The sequence below is a fragment of the Lithobates pipiens genome, unplaced genomic scaffold (assembly GCF_037356315.1).
Source record: "Lithobates pipiens isolate NorthernLeopardFrog02 unplaced genomic scaffold, aLitPip1_a1.2 Scaffold_372, whole genome shotgun sequence".
NCBI lineage: Eukaryota > Metazoa > Chordata > Amphibia > Anura > Ranidae > Lithobates > Lithobates pipiens.
The window spans coordinates 7,823-27,528 of NW_027507828.1; the positions used below are offsets into that span (position 1 = coordinate 7,823).

Genomic DNA, 19,706 nt, shown 5'->3' on the forward strand with positions numbered 1-19,706 from the left:
GGCCTTCCTCCTCTAACAGGATTTGCCCCCAAACTCTTGATCGTCACAGAGTTAGTCAAACAAAATGCAACCCTTTTAGCCTCGTCAATTATACTCATCTCAATACTAGCCTTATTTTTTTACCTTCGCTTAGCATACATTGTTACTATGACCCTCCCTCCTAACACCCCTAATTCTTTACTCAACTGACGAACCCCTCACCCAACACACTTACCAACTGCCATTATTAATGTAATAGCCCTTATTCTTCTTCCCCTTACCCCCACACTTTTGCTCCTATAGAAACTTAGGTTAACATAGACCAAAGGCCTTCAAAGCCTTAAGCGAAGGTTAAACTCCTTCAGTTTCTGTAGAACTTGCAAGATATTAACTTACATCTTCTGAATGCAACTCAGACCCTTTCAATTAAGATAAAGTTCTCTAGAATGACGGGCCTTGATCCCGTAATACTTTAGTTAACAGCTAAATACTCAATCCAGCGAGCTTCATTCTACTTCTCCCGCTTATATAAAACGGGAGAAGTCCCGGCAGGTTTTACCCTGCTTTTCGAGATTTGCAATCTCACGTGTTAACACTCCAGGACCTGGTAAAGAGAGGGCTTAAACCTCTGTCCTCGAAGCTACAATTCGCCACCTACTCGGCCACTTTACCTGTGATATATGCCCGCTGACTCTTTTCTACTAACCATAAAGATATCGGAACCCTTTACTTTATTTTCGGTGCATGAGCTGGGATAATCGGAACAGCCCTAAGCTTGCTCATCCGCGCGGAATTGAGTCAGCCCGGCTCCCTTCTCGGCGATGATCAAATTTATAACGTAATTGTTACAGCTCATGCATTTGTAATAATTTTCTTCATAGTAATGCCCGTCCTAATTGGAGGGTTCGGCAACTGATTAGTCCCCCTGATAATCGGAGCCCCGGACATGGCCTTCCCCCGAATAAACAATATAAGTTTTTGACTTCTTCCCCCATCCTTCTTCCTACTTTTAGCCTCCTCTACAGTTGAAGCAGGGGCCGGAACTGGGTGAACAGTTTATCCCCCCTTGGCTGGTAATCTGGCCCATGCAGGACCCTCAGTAGATCTAGCAATCTTCTCACTACACTTAGCAGGGGTATCATCTATTTTGGGAGCAGTTAACTTTATTACCACAGTAATTAACATAAAACCCTCATCTACTACACAATATCAAACACCCCTATTTGTCTGATCTGTTTTAATCACCGCAGTCTTACTTCTTTTATCTCTCCCAGTTCTAGCGGCAGGGATTACTATACTCTTAACAGATCGAAATTTAAATACTACCTTTTTCGACCCTGCGGGGGGTGGTGACCCAGTTCTTTACCAACACTTATTCTGATTCTTCGGACACCCGGAAGTCTATATTCTTATTCTTCCAGGTTTCGGAATTATTTCCCATGTTGTAGCCTACTATTCAGGCAAAAAGGAACCATTTGGCTACATAGGTATAGTCTGAGCAATATTATCCATCGGTCTCTTGGGCTTTATCGTTTGAGCCCACCACATGTTCACTACAGATCTTAATGTTGACACACGAGCCTACTTCACCTCTGCTACAATAATTATTGCTATCCCTACGGGAGTAAAAGTTTTTAGTTGACTAGCCACAATACATGGTGGAGTTATTAAATGGGACGCCCCCCTTCTTTGGGCTCTGGGATTTATTTTCTTATTTACGGTTGGAGGGCTTACAGGCATTGTCCTAGCCAACTCCTCTATTGACATTGTCCTTCATGACACCTACTACGTAGTTGCCCACTTTCACTATGTTCTATCTATGGGAGCAGTTTTCGCCATCATGGCGGGGTTCGTCCACTGATTCCCCCTATTTACAGGCCTCACCCTTCATAGCTTATGAACTAAAATTCATTTTGTCGTAATATTTATTGGTGTAAATTTAACATTCTTCCCCCAACATTTCCTCGGCCTAGCCGGAATGCCTCGACGCTATTCTGATTACCCTGACGCTTACACCTTGTGGAACACTATTTCATCCATTGGTTCTTTAATCTCTCTAGTCGCTGTAGTAATAATGATTTTCATTATCTGAGAAGCTTTTTCTACCAAACATCTTTACACAGAAGCAAAATCAACCTTAACTAACATCGAGTGACTCCTTGGATCTCCCCCTCACTATCATACATTTGAAGAGCCAACTTTCTCCATTAAGCTGGTACAAGAAAGGGAGGAATCGAACCCCCATAACCCGGTTTCAAGCCGGGCACATAACCTCTCTGTCACTTTCTTCGAGGAGTTAGTTAAATTATAACACTGCCTTGTCGAGACAGAATTACTAGTTAGACTCTTGTATTCCTCCATGGCACACCCCACTCAGTTAGGCTTCCAAGATGCAGCCTCCCCCCTTATAGAAGAACTTCTTCACTTTCATGATCACGCCCTTATAGTAGCACTCTTGATTAGCATACTTGTACTATACATTATTTCCACTTTAATATCAACTAAACTCTCGAGTATTAATACTATTGATGCCCAAGAAATCGAAATAGTCTGAACAATTATGCCCTCAATTATCCTCATTGCAATTGCCCTCCCATCATTACGTATTCTATACCTAATAGATGAGATTAACGACCCAGATATAACCGTAAAAACAATTGGCCATCAATGATACTGAAGCTATGAATACTCAGATTTTACTGATCTGGTCTTTGACTCTTATATAACTCCCTCTAAAGACTTAGAACCCGGTCACTTCCGACTATTAGAGGTTGATAATCGATTAATTGCCCCCATCGGAACAGCCGCACGAATTATAATCACCGCCGAAGACGTCCTCCACTCTTGAACTATCCCTACTTTAGGTGTTAAGTCAGATGCCATCCCAGGCCGACTTAACCAAACCTCCTTTATTATTGGTCACCCAGGGGTTTACTACGGTCAGTGTTCTGAAATTTGTGGGGCAAATCACAGCTTCATACCTATCGTAATTGAAGCCCTGCCAATTAAAAATTTCCTAAGCTGAATTAATATAACCCTAGACACCTCACTATGAAGCTATAGGTTAGCAACAGCCTTTTAAGCTGTAGACAGGTGACTCCGACCACCCTTAGTGATATGCCTCAGCTTAACCCCACCCCATGACTCTTTTATCTTCTTCTAGTTTGAATTATTTTCTTAGCTTTAGCACCCTCAAAAATTTTAAACCATACTGATCTTTATGACCCTCACCCTAAAAGCACAAAAACAAACCTCCCCCTTTGAACTTGACCATGATAATAAACTTATTTGACCAATTTGCCTCAACAACCTCATTAGGTATTCCCATCATCCTATTAGCCATATTAACCCCATGATTATTATTCCCCACCCCTTCAACTGGATGGGTAAACAACCGCCTGCTAACAATTCAGAACTGATTCCTCATTAAATTTACAAAACAACTTCTTCTCCCTTTAAATGCCCCTGCCCACAAATGAGCCTTTTTATTAACCTCCTTAATAGTGTTTCTTTTAAGTATAAATCTTCTAGGCTTATTGCCCTACACATTTACACCAACCACCCAATTATCTATCAACTTAGGGCTAGCCGTCCCACTTTGACTTGCAACTGTTCTCACAGGCTTTCGCAATCAATTTAATCATTCTCTAGCACACTTCCTGCCTGAAGGTACACCTACCCCGTTAATCCCAGTTCTCATTTTAATCGAAACTATCAGTTTATTTATTCGACCCTTAGCTCTTGGAGTTCGACTCACCGCCAACCTCACCGCTGGTCACCTGCTTATTCATTTAACCTCATCAGCAGTTTTAACATTAATTTCTTTATCTCTACCGGTCTCCTTATTAACCTTTATAGTCTTGATTCTTCTTACAATTTTAGAAATTGCAGTCGCTTTAATTCAAGCCTACGTTTTTATCTTACTTCTAAGCCTGTATCTACAAGAAAACACTTATGGCCCATCAAACCCACACCTTCCACATAGTAAACCCCAGCCCTTGACCCCTAATAGGAGCTACCGCCGCCTTTTTATTTACTTCAGGCCTCGCCGCATGATTCCACTTTAATACCTCCTCTATTCTAGTCCTCGGATTAATTTCTATACTATTAACAATATTCCAATGATGGCGAGACGTGACTCGAGAAGGCACTTTCCAAGGTCACCACACCCTCCCCGTACAAAAAGGCCTCCGCTATGGAATAATTCTATTTATTACCTCAGAAGTATTCTTCTTTTTTGGGTTTTTTTGAGCATTTTACAACGCCAGCCTAACACCTATTTTAGAAATTGGAGAATCTTGACCCCCTACAGGAATTAATCCTTTCAATCCTTTCGAAATTCCTCTCCTTAATACAGCAGTTCTACTTGCCTCAGGTGTCTCTGTTACATGAGCCCATCATAGTATTATGCAGGCTAATCGTAAAGGAGCCCTTCAAGCTCTAACCATCACAGTCATTTTAGGTCTCTACTTTACTACCCTTCAAGCCATGGAATATTACGAAGCCCCATTCACAATTTCAGACGGAATTTATGGTACTACTTTCTTTGTTGCCACAGGCTTCCATGGTTTACACGTAATTATTGGCTCAATCTTCCTTGTAACTTGCCTCGCACGTCAATTATTTTTTCACTTTACTTCTCTACATCACTTTGGCTTTGAGGCCGCAGCATGATACTGACATTTCGTTGATGTTGTCTGACTTTTCCTTTATGTTTCAATTTATTGATGAGGTTCATATCTTCTTAGTATAATGTATAGATGACTTCCAATCATCCGGTCTTGGTTAATATCCGAGAGAAGATAATGCTAACATTTTTCTCCACAGCTCTTATTTTATCTATAGCTCTAGCCCTTCTTAGCTTCTGACTTCCCCTTATTAGTCCTGACACAGAAAAATTATCACCCTATGAATGTGGCTTCGACCCCTTAGGCTCCGCCCGTCTTCCCTATTCTATACGATTTTTTCTTGTAGCCATCCTCTTTCTTCTATTTGACCTAGAAATTGCTCTACTTCTCCCCTCCCCTTGAGCAATTCAACTATCCCCCCTTAAAGCCTTTGCCTGAGCTTCAATTATTCTTATTCTTTTAACCCTCGGATTTATTTACGAATGACTTCAAGGGGGCCTTGAGTGAGCTGAGTGGGGCGCTAGTCCAACAAAGACAGCTGACTTCGACTCAGCTAATTATGGTTAAAATCCATAGTACCCCTATGTCCACCCTTTTAGCCATAATGTTTTCTGTCGTCCTCGCAGGTCTATCCTTCCACCGCATACACCTCTTATCAGCACTCTTATGTCTTGAAGGCATAATATTGATTATTTTTATCGGCCTAAGCCTTTGACCCAATCATCTCATAGTCAACCCCTTAATAATCCCTCTAGTTATATTAACTATATCAGCCTGCGAAGCAGCATTGGGCCTTTCTCTAATAATTGCCACAGCCCGCTCTCACGGCTCAGACAACTTAAAAACCCTAAACCTTTTACAATGTTAATAATCATTGCCGCCTGAATCTCTCTGTTTCCCACTATTCTTCTCTCCCCCCAAAAGCATCTATGAACGCTAGTCACCAGTCAAGGTTTCATCACCACCCTTTTTTCTCTCTCCTGAATCTTCCTCCAAGACTTTAGCTTTTCCAACACCCTTTTTCTCGTAGATAGCATCTCAGGTCCATTAGCTATCTTGACATGCTGATTATTCCCATTGACCCTATTAGCCAGCCAAAGTAAAATACGCCTAGAACCCATCAATCGCCAACGAACCTATATTGTAAACATGACTTTCCTTCAACTAACCACCTTGTTAGCCTTCACAACCCCAGACCTAATACTCTTCTTCATTTTCTTTGAAGCTTCCTTAGTTCCCACCATAATTATTATTACACGCTGAGGTGCCCAAGAGCAGCGCCTGGAGGCCGGAATGTATTTAGCATTTTATACTATGCTTGGAGCTATTCCTCTCATGATCTGAATTATTAAATTTTATTCTGTTAATGGTTCTTTACTCCCAACTCTCACTCATACTCTGCACATCACCCAAGCCCTAACTAACTACCCCGGTCTCTTTTGAGCTATTTATAACATAGCCTTTTTAATTAAATTACCTATTTACTGCCTCCATTTATGACTACCCTTAGCACATGTAGAAGCACCAATTGCTGGGTCCATAATCTTAGCTGGTACACTTCTAAAACTTGGAGGTTATGGTATTATTCGCTCATCTCCTCTCCTTCAAGAAAATAATCTTAACCAAACACTATTTGTCATACTCATCGCAATCCTTGGTATTTTAGCCACCGCACTCCTTTGTCTTCGACAAACAGACTTAAAATCACTTATCGCCATATCTTCTGTTAGTCATATAAACCTTGTAGTCGCCGCTGCCCTAACTTCCTCCCCATGAAGCTACTCAGGAGCAATAATAATGATAATCGCTCACGGTCTTACTTCTTCTGCTCTCTTCTGCCTAGCCAACACCTCCTATGAACGCACTAACAGCCGAACCATAATTTTACTACGAGGGGCCCTAACAATTTTCCCCCTCGCAGGGGCATGATGACTAATCTCCTTATTACTAAATATAGCCTTCCCCCCAACCATTAACTTCATGGGAGAAATACTTATTATGACCTCACTTCTTAGTTGATCTCCTATTGTATTCTTAATTGTTGTTCTTAATCTCATCTTCACAACCGCATACACCCTGTATGTCTTGTGATCAACCCAACGCGGCCCTCTACCAAATCATATCAAAACCCTTTACCCCTACCAATCCCGCGAACACCTTTTACTTTTCCTTCACATCATCCCAGGTCTTCTTCTCATTATAAACCCAGAAATAATCCTTTGTGAATATAGTTTAATTAAAACACTAGATTGTGATTCTAGAAATGAAGGGTAATATCCTTTTATTCACCGAGCTATCTGGTGTAGTGAGGATTGCTAATTCATCATGATCATGGTTCGATTCCATGGTTAGCTTCACGACTATACCATACCTATTATCAACACTAGCTCTTTCTTAGATATTTACATAGAATTTACTCTACAATGATCCTATCCTCTAATTTCTTATACTAGAATTTGCCTATATCCATAACGCCCCAGCCCCAGCCCAACCCAAATACCCCAGATTCAACTACATGTGCCTTAAATACCTACCAAAGATCATCATCAGCATGCATCAGTATTATATGAACCTCTGACAATACATATTACCCTTATAAGCTGTTTGATATCGTTTCGTACACCCCTTTACTTATTAAATTCATCTTAAGTCACATCACTTATAGAACTTTTTTTCGCCACAACTGCTACCATTAGAGTCCATCTTACAGCCCGTAACGCCCCACTTCCTTTATGTCCCCGTACTACTTCTAAAACTAAAAACAATGTTAATAATAGGGCCCATCCTCCTAAAAATAGCACCCATCCACCATCACATAGTAAATTCCCCACTCCTCATCACTCATTATACCCTGTATCCCACCCTGTTCCCAAAGATAAAACTATGTTTTCTTCCCCTATCTGAGTTCATCATAAGATTATAAGTAGCATATTAAATACTACAATGTATCCTATAACCACTTGACTCCCTCACGCCTCAGGATATGGTTCCGCCACCAAAGCAGCACTGTAAGCAAATACAATTATTATCCCCCCGAGGTACACCAAAAATAAAATTAAAGATAAAAAACTAACCCCCCCTTTTATTAAGACTAGACACCCTACCCCCGAACCCCCCACTAACCCTAGTGCCGCAAAGTAAGGAGAAGGGTTAGAAGCCACCGCCAAAAGTCCCACTAATAAACTCAATTCCAAAATCATTAGTTTCTGCCAGGGATTTAACCTAGACCGATAGCTTGAAAAACTACTGTTGTATTTCAACTACAAAAACTGATGACAATACGAAAATCCCACCCCCTTCTTAAAATTCTCAACAACTCATTTATTGATCTTCCATCCCCTGCCAACATCTCAGCATGATGAAATTTTGGCTCACTTCTAGGAGTTTGCTTAGTAGCCCAAATCGCCACAGGCCTATTCCTGGCGATACATTATACAGCAGATACCTCCCTCGCATTTTCATCCATCGCCCACATTTGCCGCGATGTGAATAACGGCTGACTCTTGCGTAACCTCCACGCTAACGGCGCATCATTCTTCTTTATCTGCATTTATTTTCACATTGGTCGAGGTCTCTACTATGGATCTTTTCTCTATAAAGAAACATGAAATATTGGCATCATCCTATTGTTCTTACTAATAGCCACAGCTTTCGTAGGCTATGTCCTCCCATGGGGACAAATATCCTTTTGAGGCGCCACAGTTATCACCAACCTCCTATCAGCCGCCCCCTACGTTGGCACAAACCTCGTCCAATGAATCTGAGGAGGCTTCTCAGTAGACAATGCCACCTTAACCCGCTTTTTTACCTTCCATTTTATTCTCCCATTCATTATTGCGGCCGCAAGTGTAATCCATCTCCTTTTCCTTCATCAGACAGGTTCATCCAACCCTACTGGCCTAAACTCCAACTTAGACAAAGTCCCCTTTCACCCATACTTCACTTATAAAGACCTATTCGGCTTTGCTGTTATACTAACCGCCCTAGCAGCCCTCTCAACCTTCGCCCCCAACATCCTAGGAGACCCTGATAATTTCACCCCCGCTAACCCATTAATTACACCCCCTCACATTAAGCCTGAATGATACTTCCTATTTGCTTATGCAATCCTCCGCTCAATCCCAAATAAATTAGGAGGTGTACTAGCCCTCCTCTTCTCTATCCTAATTCTATTCCTAATTCCTATTATTCACACCTCCAAACTTCGCTCACTTATATTCCGTCCCATCGCAAAAATCTTTTTCTGATCCTTAATCGCCAACACAATAGTCCTCACATGAATCGGAGGCCAACCTGTCGAAGACCCCTTCATCATTATTGGTCAAATCACCTCCACCATCTACTTCTTAATTTTCATCCTTTTCATTCCAGTACTAGGCCTCTTAGAGAATAAACTCCTTAATAATCATTAGTCCACTTTACATATACTAAGTATCCTGTATTATACTCTCTATAGTACTATTTAGTGTTATCAACTACTTATGTCAAATAAACATTCATAAACTTTTGATTAGATCTTAAGATGCCCATTTTGATATATAGACTTGTACTGTAATTTAATAGTTCTCGATCATTACTTCATGTACAATAATCATTAACAATATAGTACTATTTAATGAATATACTATCTATGTATAATAATCATTGATTTAATTTATATACATATTAAGTACCCCATATTATACTTTTCATAGTACTATTTAATGAATATACTATCTATGTATAATAATCATTGATTTAATTTATATACATATTAAGTACCCCATATTATACTTTTCATAGTACTATTTAATGAATATACTATCTATGTATAATAATCATTGGTTTAATTTATATACATATTAAGTACCCCATATTATACTTTCCATAGTACTATATAATATATCAACTACTTATGTCAAATAAACATTCATAAACTTTTGATTAGATCTTAAGATACCCATTTCAATATATAGACTTGTACTGTAAATCTAACAGTTAATCATTCATTACCAATTTATAATCTAATTTTACATAACTAATGTATTAGTACATATATGTATTATAAACATTATATTACACACATCTAGCTTACCTCTATCAATAAAAATGTAGTACTATAATTGCGTGATCGGGCCAGAATTGAATGGACTAAGTCTATGAATCCACCTCAGGCATATCATGACTACTTGATAGGACCTTCGCTTGTTATTCCTAATGCTTACCTCATTCCTAAGTGAGTCCAACTGGATCTTCCAAATTGCTCAATCCTGCCAATAAAATGTAATGTTTAACCTCATAACAATAAGTTTTACACCTTTAGACTCAAATCACACATTTACCCCTTTACTGAATGTTTCATTCATACAGTCAAGATAAGACCTTATCTTGCATTAGATCACGGATATCATTTCAACTAGCTTCCTCAACCCTCTACCATGGTCTATCTCATAAAAGCATAACACGATTAATTGCAAAAACATTTAAATTAAACATGAATTTGTCAAATGACAACAGTGCATAATAGTACATGACGCCTATATATCAGCTCTATCTTACGTCGACTCAACCCTTGGACCGGTCCTAGGTCGTCTGCCCATCTTCTATTGGACCACAATTAAAGAGTTACAGTTCTCACCTTTCAGAAGGTTACTGACGGATGTGAATCTATGGACTCATCTTGCGTAATCGGGTCCAGAATGCTCTTTAAAAGGTAACCCTCCTATGCACTTAGTACCTGTATACAAGCTCAGACCACTTAATGACAGTCCATCTATTGGTATTTTTATTTTTTGGGTCCTTTCATCAGCAACTCAGAGTGGGCTCACGGCAAAAAATGAATGTAAGGGACATCCGTCCCAAGTCAACCATCGACCGCATCTCTTTTGAAAGCTGCATCTCAATGAATGTTCGATAGACATACAGTTTAGATATCCATCAATACCATATCTCTTGTATGTTACATTTTAATGAATGCTCGACGGACATAATGCCAGGTCAACATTCTATTCTCTTCCCCCCTTTTTGCCACGAAAAAAAAATTAAAGGATTAAAAAAATTTTTCCTTTATTTTTTTCTTTCATCGTAAATTTTTTATTTTTCCTGATTTTTTCCCTTGCTATGATTTTTTTTTTTCCTTACCCCCCCCTACCCCCCCCACAACGACTTTCTTAGAACTTACCTTAACACCCCCCCGGATTAAGGGTTTTTAAGATCATCTGCTGTAGGTTATATTACTCCCGCACACAGTGCACCACAATGTAAAATTAAGGTACATGTACATGTTATATATGTTATATATATGTTATATATATGTTATATATATGTTATATATATGTTATATATATGTTATATATATGTTATATATATGTTATATATATGTTATATATATGTTATATATATGTTATATATATGTTATATATATGTTATATATATGTTATATATATGTTATATATATGTTATATATATGTTATATATATGTTATATATATGTTATATATATGTTATATATATGTTATATATATGTTATATATATGTTATATATATGTTATATATATGTTATATATATGTTATATATATGTTATATATATGTTATATATATGTTATATATATGTTATATATATGTTATATATATGTTATATATATGTTATATATATGTTATATATATGTTATATATATGTTATATATATGTTATATATATGTTATATATATGTTATATATATGTTATATATATGTTATATATATGTTATATATATGTTATATATATGTTATATATATGTTATATATATGTTATATATATGTTATATATATGTTATATATATGTTATATATATGTTATATATATGTTATATATATGTTATATATATGTTATATATATGTTATATATATGTTATATATATGTTATATATATGTTATATATATGTTATATATATGTTATATATATGTTATATATATGTTATATATATGTTATATATATGTTATATATATGTTATATATATGTTATATATATGTTATATATATGTTATATATATGTTATATATATGTTATATATATGTTATATATATGTTATATATATGTTATATATATGTTATATATATGTTATATATATGTTATATATATGTTATATATATGTTATATATATGTTATATATATGTTATATATATGTTATATATATGTTATATATATGTTATATATATGTTATATATATGTTATATATATGTTATATATATGTTATATATATGTTATATATATGTTATATATATGTTATATATATGTTATATATATGTTATATATATGTTATATATATGTTATATATATGTTATATATATGTTATATATATGTTATATATATGTTATATATATGTTATATATATGTTATATATATGTTATATATATGTTATATATATGTTATATATATGTTATATATATATGTATATATATATGTTATATATATATGTTATATATATGTTATATATATGTTATATATATGTTATATATATGTTATATATATGTTATATATATGTTATATATATGTTATATATATGTTATATATATGTTATATATATGTTATATATATGTTATATATATGTTATATATATGTTATATATATGTTATATATATGTTATATATATGTTATATATATGTTATATATATGTTATATATATGTTATATATATGTTATATATATGTTATATATATGTTATACTTATATGTTATACTTATATGTTATATATATGTTATACTTATATGTTATACTTATATGTTATACTTATATGTTATACTTATATGTTATACTTATATGTTATACTTATATGTTATACTTATATGTTATACTTATATGTTATACTTATATGTTATACTTATATGTTATACTTATATGTTATACTTATATGTTATACTTATATGTTATACTTATATGTTATACTTATATGTTATACTTATATGTTATACTTATATGTTATACTTATATGTTATACTTATATGTTATACTTATATGTTATACTTATATGTTATACTTATATGTTATACTTATATGTTATACTTATATGTTATACTTATATGTTATACTTATATGTTATACTTATATGTTATACTTATATGTTATACTTATATGTTATACTTATATGTTATACTTATATGTTATACTTATTCAAAGTACTTCAATTCAACATTAAAAACTTATGGCTCACCAAACTTTACCAATCCTGATAACTCTCCTGACCATTGGATTTCTATCCGCAACAGTTCTTAATTCTTCTCATGAGGACTTTAATGTCCACGCAAAAGACGCAGTAAAATCCGCATTTTTTGTTTCTCTTATTCCCCTAGTCACTTACTTACTTGAAGACGCCCCCTCAACTACTGACTCACTGTGGTTTAATATTTACACCCTTACTCTCCCTGTTATTTTACAGCTTGACTCTTACTCCATCATTTTCCTCCCTGTTGCCTTTTCAGTAACATGGTGCATCATAGAATTTTCCACCTGATATATACAAAATGATCCCAATATCAATCTATTCTTTAAATATTTATTAATGTTCCTCCTCGCTATAATTGCTCTTACCTGCTCAGGTAACTTCTTATTTATTTTCCTAGGTTGAGAGGGTGTAGGAATCATGTCTTTTTTATTAATCGGCTGATACCACGCTCGAACAGATGCTGCTACAGCGGCGATCCAAGCTGTCCTCTATAACCGTGCAGGTGATATTGGATTTACAATCGCCTTCTGCTGACTATTAATTACTGTTCAGTCACTAAACCTTAGTATCGTCCTTTTATCTTACCCCTATACCCCTCTTCTTCTAGCCTTTATCACAGCTGCAGCCAGCAAATCCGCCCAATTTGGCTTCCATCCATGACTTGCCTCAGCTATAGAAGGCCCCACACCAGTTTCAGCCCTTCTACACTCTAGTACCATAGTAGTAGCCGGCATTTTCCTTCTAATCCGCATTCATCCCCTTCTATCACAAAACCCTATAGCATTATCTATTTGTTTATGTCTTGGAGCAATTTCAACTTTCTCAGCCTCCCTCTACGCCTTAACCCAAAACGATATTAAAAAAATTATTGCCTATTCTACCTCAAGCCAATTAGGCTTGATGATAGTAGCCATCGGACTAAACCTGCCCTACTTAGCCTTTTTCCACATCTCCACTCACGCATTCTTTAAAGCTATGCTATTCTTATGTTCCGGACTTATCATTCATTCACTCAACGACGAGCAAGATATTCGAAAAATAGGGGGACTTCAATATGCACTCCCAACAACAACCACATGCTTGTCTATTGGAAGCTTTGCTCTTATAGGAATTCCATTTCTTAATGGCTTCTATTCCAAAGATGCAATTATTGAAGCCGCAAGTACATCTTACGTAAACTCTATAGCACTTCTATTAACACTAGTAGCCACCGCTTTCACCGCAGTCTACAGTATACGCTTAATTTACTACGCCTCACTAATGCAGCCCCGAATAAACCCAGTACTCGCATGTAACGAAAATGATAACCGAGTACTCTACCCCCTAACACGTCTCGCCATCGGTTCAACCTTAGTCGGATGATTCATCTTTAAAGTTACTGTCCCAAACCACCCTTTAACTCACACAATACCTACGCACATAAAACTAGCTGCTTTAATTATCACTATTATTGCCCTCATCATTGCCTATGACCTAGCAAAAACTTCTTGGACAATCATTCCAGAAGACCAAGCACTCTCAAAAGAGTATGACCCTACCATGCTAGATCCTATAGCCCATCGTCCAATCACCATAATCACTTTTAACACGGCCTGAGACCTAATCTCTCATGGCATTCAACTAGTACTATTAAAAATAATTAATTATAATCCGCCCGATCATTTAATCCGAAGCCCCATTAAAGTGGCCCAAGTTACCCAAACCGCTCGCATCAAGACTTATCTTTCAGTCTTTTCTGTCACCCTCTTTCTAGTTCTTCTTATCACAAAACTTATCTGGTAACTTCAATTTACTGCTCACTAAACTAGTTCATGAATCACGTATTCATGCACATACACGCTTTTAAAGGAAAAAAGCCCTCCACTGGTCTTAGGCTCCAGCATCTCTTGGTGCAAATCCAAGTAAAAGCTGCCCTGATAGCTTAAATAAAGCACCGGTCTTGTAAGCCGGAGATTGCAGATTAACCCCTGCTCAAGGCTTCAGAACAAGAGGACTTTAACCTCTACCATCAACCCCCAAAGCTGACATTCTTCCTAAACTATATTCTGTACCCTTATAGCTTAACACTAAAGTATAGCGCTGAAAACGCTAAGATGAACCCTAAAAAGTTCTAAGAGTATAAAGGTTTGGTCCTGGCCTTATTATCAATTGTTTCTTGATTTACACATGCAAGTCTCAGCACACCAGTGAGGACGCCCTTCTAATTCTATCCCAGATAAAGGAGCTGATATCAGGCACAAACTCCGCCCACAACATCTAGTCCCACCACACCCCCAAGGGTAATCAGCAGTGATTAATCTTGAACATAAGCGTAAGCTTGATTCAGTCAAAGAAAAGAGGGCCGGCCAACATTGGTGCCAGCCGCCGCGGCTACACCCTAGGGCCCAAGTTGATAATCATCGGCGTTAAGCGTGATTAAAGTGATTAAAAATTAGGATTAAATTAATGCTTAGCAGTTTTATGCTTGCTATTAAGAAACACACAAACGAAAGTTATCCTATTTATAAACTTGAATACACGACAGCTAGGAAGACAAACTGGGATTAGATACCCCACTATGCCTAGCCGTAAACAATTAATTTACACCCATCAGCGCCAGGGAACTACGAGCAATGCTTAAAACCCAAAGGATTTGACGGTGTCCCACCCAGCTAGAGGAGCCTGTTCTTTAATCGATGATCCCCGCTACACCTGACCATTTCTTGCTCATCAGTCTGTATACCTCCGTCGAAAGCTTACCATGTGAACGTCTTCAGTAGGCTCAATGATCATAATTACATCAATACGTCAGGTCAAGGTGCAGCTTAAGAAATGGGAAGCAATTGGCTACAATTTCTAATATAGAACAAACGAAAGGCTATGTGAAATCATAGCAGCGAAGGTGGATTTAGTAGTAAAAAGAAAATAGAGTGTTCTTTTTAACCCGGCTCTGGGATGCGTACACACCGCCCGTCACCCTCTTCGATAGTAAATAATATTGTCCCTAACCCATTATCACGTTTTAGAAGAGGCAAGTCGAAACATGGTAAGTGTACTGGAAAGTGCACTTGGAAAATAACAAAATGTAGCTTAACAAAAGCCCTTCGCTTACACCGAAGAAATATCTGTTCAAATCTGATCATTTTGAGCCCAAAATCTAGCCTTCAAGACTCACATGAACCCCCTTCCTACTGACTCCTAAACAAAACATTCTCCCATTATAGTACAGGTGATAGAAAAAATTCTTAAGCGCTTTAGACAAAGTACCGCAAGGGAAAGATGAAATAGAACTGAAATAACCTTAAAGCCTTAAACAGCAGAGACATCCCCTCGTACCTTTTGCATCATGGTCTAGCTAGTCTACACAAGCAAAATGAAACTTTTAGTTAGTCCTCCCGAAACTAAGCGAGCTACTTCAAAACAGCCCAATGGGGCTAACCCTTCTCTGTTGCAAAAGAGTGGGAAGATTTTCAAGTAGAAGTGAAAAGCCTACCGAGCTTAGAGATAGCTGGTTATTCAGGAAAAGAGTTTTAGCTCTACCTTAAGCTTCTTTATGACACCTAACAAACCCTAAAGCTTAAGAGCTATTCAAATAAGGCACAGCTTATTTGAAACAGGATACAACCTACAATACTGGGTAAATAATAAGTAAATAAAATAAAGTTGGCCTAAAAGCAGCCACCTTAAAAAAGCGTTAAAGCTTAGTTCTACACACTTATAATTTCTAAAATTTTGATCAACCCTTTATCCCTACTGAATTATTTTATATCCTTATAAAAGTAATAATGCTAGAACTAGTAACAAGAAACTGCCCATTCTCCTAAATGCAAGCATAAACCAGAATAGACACCCTACTGGTAATCAACGTAAATGTCACTTTTATAGTAACACAATAGAAAATCCTATAATTCCCTTACGTTAACCTTACACTAGAGCATTCCAGGAAAGATTAAAAGAGAAAGAAGGAACTCGGCAAACTTCAGCCTCGCCTGTTTACCAAAAACATCGCCTCTTGAAAAAATATAAGAGGTCCAGCCTGCCCAGTGACTAAGTTTAACGGCCGCGGTACCCTAACCGTGCGAAGGTAGCATAATCACTTGTTCTTTAATTGGGGACTCGTATCAACGGCATCACGAAGGCTGCACTGTCTCCTTTCTCTAATCAGTGAAACTGATCTCCCCGTGAAGAAGCGGGGATAAAATTATAAGACGAGAAGACCCCATGGAGCTTCAAACTCATCATGCAACTCTGTCCTCCATATCCCTTAATTCAAGAGATGTGCATGTTAGTTTTGGGTTGGGGGGACCTCGAAGTATAACTTAACCTCCAAAACAAATAGGTTAACACCTTTATCCATGAGAAACACCTCTAAGAATTACTAAACTAATGCTTTTTGATCCGATAATCGATCAATGGACCAAGTTACCCTGGGGATAACAGCGCAATCTACTTCAAGAGTTCATATCGACAAGTGGGTTTACGACCTCGATGTTGGATCAGGGTATCCTGGTGGTGCAACCGCTACTAATGGTTCGTTTGTTCAACGATTAAAACCCCACGTGATCTGAGTTCAGACCGGAGCAATCCAGGTCGGTTTCTATCTATAAAGTGCTGCCCCTAGTACGAAAGGACCGGAGCAACATGGCCAATATTTAAAACAAGCCATAATCTGACACTAATGAACTTATCTAAATTAACTAAGACCTCTCACCCAGCCCTAAACTAGGGCATGTTAGCATGGCAGAGCTTGATTATGCAAAAGACCTAAGCTCTTTTAACCGGGGTTCAAATCCCCTTACTAACTATAAAATTTTTGTTATATCTTTTGCCCCTGTTATATATTGCCCCCATTCTCCTAGCAGTAGCATTTTTCACATTAATTGAACGCAAAATTCTAGGCTATATACAACATCGCAAAGGTCCTAACATTGTAGGGCCATTTGGATTATTACAACCTATCGCTGACGGTGTAAAATTATTTATCAAAGAACCAATCCGCCCCTCAACATCCTCACAAATTTTGTTTATCCTAGCCCCTACTTCTGCCCTAACCCTCGCCTTAATTATATGAACCCCCTTTCCTCTTCCAACCCCCTTCTCTAACCTAAATCTCAGCATTTTATTTATTTTAGCTATCTCCAGCCTAACTGTCTATACAATCTTAGGTTCCGGATGAGCTTCAAATTCCAAATACGCCCTAATTGGAGCTCTCCGAGCCGTTGCCCAAACAATTTCTTATGAAGTCACCTTAGCACTAATTGTTCTTTGCTCCATCTTTTTAGCAGGTGGATTTACTCTCTCTGCTTTTTCTATTTCACAAGAAACTACCTGATTTATTTTACCCCTTTGACCTCTATTCCTTATATGATTCGTGTCCACCCTTGCCGAAACCAATCGAGCCCCATTTGACCTCACAGAGGGTGAATCAGAATTAGTCTCAGGCTTTAATGTAGAATACGCAGGAGGACCCTTTGCCCTATTTTTCTTAGCAGAATATGCCAATATTCTAATAATGAATACATTTTCCGTAATTCTTTTCCTGAGCTCTGCCTCGGTATCCTCAACCTCAACTACAATTTTATTTATGACTAAAGCCTCACTCTTATCTCTTTGCTTTCTATGAATTCGAGCCTCATATCCACGATTCCGATATGATCAACTCATGCATCTTGTTTGAAAAAATTTTTTACCCCTGACTCTCGCTCTAGTCATTATCTTTATTTCTATTCCAGTTTCCCTCCTCCTTGCCCCCCCATTACCATGGAAGTGTGCCCGAAAGTTACGGATCTCCTTGATAGGGAGACCTATAGGGGTTCAAACCCCCTCACTTCCTTTAAAGAGGCAGGAATTGAACCTGCACCTGAGAGATCAAAACCCTCTGTACTCCCCCTATACTACTCCTTAGTAAAGTAAGCTAAATAAGCTCTTGGGCCCATACCCCAATAATGTTGGTTAAAATCCTTCCTCTACTAATCAACCCTCTCGCTTTAACAATTTTTCTCTTAAGTCTCGCTATTGGCACCACAGTCACCCTATCAAGCTTTCATTGACTCCTAGCCTGAGTCGGCTTAGAAATTAATACCCTCGCCATCATTCCTATGATAACTAAAACCCCACATCCACGAGCTATTGAAGCAGCTACAAAATATTTCTTAACCCAAGCCACAGCTTCCGCTCTAATTTTATTTTCAGCCCTTATTAACGCATGACAAACAGGCGAATGAGGCATTAATACCCTTACGAACCTTCCTATACTCACTCTCTCTCTTGCTATCATAATAAAACTTGGCCTAGCCCCTCTCCACTTCTGAATACCTGAAGTTCTCCAAGGTATTTCTCTTCCAACAGGATTAATTTTATCCACTTGACAAAAAATCGCCCCCATGGCGCTTCTCATTCAAACCTCCCACCTTATTAACCTTAACCTAACTATTGCCCTAGGCCTCGCCTCAATTTTAATCGGGGGCTGAGGAGGTATTAGCCAAACCCAACTCCGAAAAATTATAGCCTTTTCATCTATCGGACACCTGGGCTGAATTATTATTGTCTTAAAATTTGATCCCCAACTCTCCCTATTTAACTTCATTTTATATCTAATCATAACCTCTGCCATATTCTTGTCCTTGATTAATATTTCTGCCACAAAAATTCTAGATATTTCTATTTCATGATCTAAAACTCCAGCCCTCACCACAACCGTTATACTTATTTTATTGTCCCTAGCAGGCCTTCCTCCTCTAACAGGATTTGCCCCCAAACTCTTGATCGTCACAGAGTTAGTCAAACAAAATGCAACCCTTTTAGCCTCGTCAATTATACTCATCTCAATACTAGCCTTATTTTTTTACCTTCGCTTAGCATACATTGTTACTATGACCCTCCCTCCTAACACCCCTAATTCTTTACTCAACTGACGAACCCCTCACCCAACACACTTACCAACT

At 37.3% G+C, this 19,706-nt stretch overlaps 1 non-coding gene and 1 pseudogene across 2 annotated transcripts; both read left to right on the forward strand.

The window, feature by feature from the left end:
- The first annotated feature begins 388 nt into the window (after positions 1 to 388).
- LOC143956629 (cytochrome c oxidase subunit 2-like) lies at positions 389 to 7,283 on the forward strand (annotated as a pseudogene). Its single transcript, XR_013269967.1, has one exon. The product of XR_013269967.1 is annotated as a cytochrome c oxidase subunit 2-like (transcript).
- Positions 7,284 to 14,902: 7,619 nt separating this feature from the next.
- LOC143956632 (18S ribosomal RNA) lies at positions 14,903 to 15,841 on the forward strand. The gene has a single exon (XR_013269969.1). It is a non-coding gene; the product is annotated as an 18S ribosomal RNA (ribosomal RNA).
- Positions 15,842 to 19,706: the final 3,865 nt, after the last annotated feature.